Here is a 1,583-nt window from a genome sequence, read left to right as displayed (position 1 = left end):
ATTTATTATTATTATGATTATTATTATTACTTTTATTATTATTTTATATTATCATTTTATATTATTATTTTATTTTATTTTATTATGTCATTATTTTATCATTTTGTCAATTTATTATTTTATTTTATTTTATTATTTTTTATTTTATTTCATTTTTTAATATCTTATTTTAATATTTTCTATTTTGAATTTTTTAATATTTTATTTATTTTATATTTTTTTATTATTTTTTTATTATTCTTTTATTTTAATGTTTTTTATTTTATTTTATTTTTTTTTGATATTTCATTATTTTATTATTTTATTATTTTATATTATTATTATTATTATTATTATTATATTATTATTATTAATAATAATAATAATAATAATAATAGTAATAGTAATAGGAATAGTAATATTAGTAATAATAATAATAATATTAGTAATAATATTAGTAATAATAATATTATTATTAATAATAATAATAGTAATAATAATAATAATTTTAGTAATAATATTAGTAATGATAATATTATTAATAATATTAGTATTAATAATATTATTAGTAATAATATTATGATTATGCTTTTTTATGCCAAACTGCATCACTATAGCAGAATGTTGCAAGTAGTTGTGCCATAACAGAGAAAGCAACTTAGTTTGGAAAATATAATTAAGAAAAGAAAAACTTAGGTTAGTAACAAATCAATAATCATACGAATATAAACCTGATTTTATGTAAAGTGTAGGACAGTAAATATATATATATATATATATATATATATATATATATATATATATATATATATATATATATATATATATAAGAATAAAGTCGAAGACATAAAAGATTAGGGGAAAGACACCCTTTGGAATGTACAAACTTGACACATTTATATGTAAAAAGGATATGCAAGCCATTATAAAAACTTTTAACCATTTAATGTAGAACTGAATGTACCAAAGGTAATTAACGCTAATGTGAAATTAATATTTATACCTAAGCTAGCATCCATTGGTGGGTACAAATATTTCATAAAGTATACATAATTGCTTTGACACTATATATTGTTATGAAAGATATAAGTAATGATATGCGCGTAATTGTATGTTCATGCTGATAGGGTTATATGTGCATAACTACATGTATAATGTTAATCATGTATACAAACATGTATATGTAAGTCTATATATGTGTCTGTATATATATATATACCTTTATGTGTACATGTATGCATATGTCTATGTATATATTTATGTGTGTCTGTATATGAATACCTGTATGTGTATACGTATGTATATGTCTATGTATATATTTGTATATATGTGTGCATAGGTATAGATATGTTTTTATATATACATATAATTTTGCATATATATTTATATAGAGAAGGCTACCCCTATTAAAATAAAGAAATTGTACTAAAAGCCTAAACAATATTGACCGGTCATTAGTAATGACCCTTTCTGGCTGGCACGTATCTAATGAGGTTTGATATCTGCCCAGGAAATACCTGATAACCGCGTAGGTAGCTAGTATGGGAGCGTTCTTTTTCTATGAGTCGCTCCATGTATGTTCGTATGTTTACTGTACCTATAAA

This window comes from Palaemon carinicauda, chromosome 6 (assembly GCF_036898095.1).
Source record: "Palaemon carinicauda isolate YSFRI2023 chromosome 6, ASM3689809v2, whole genome shotgun sequence".
Lineage (NCBI taxonomy): Eukaryota > Metazoa > Arthropoda > Malacostraca > Decapoda > Palaemonidae > Palaemon > Palaemon carinicauda.
Note: the sequence above shows the minus strand (reverse complement) of the source record.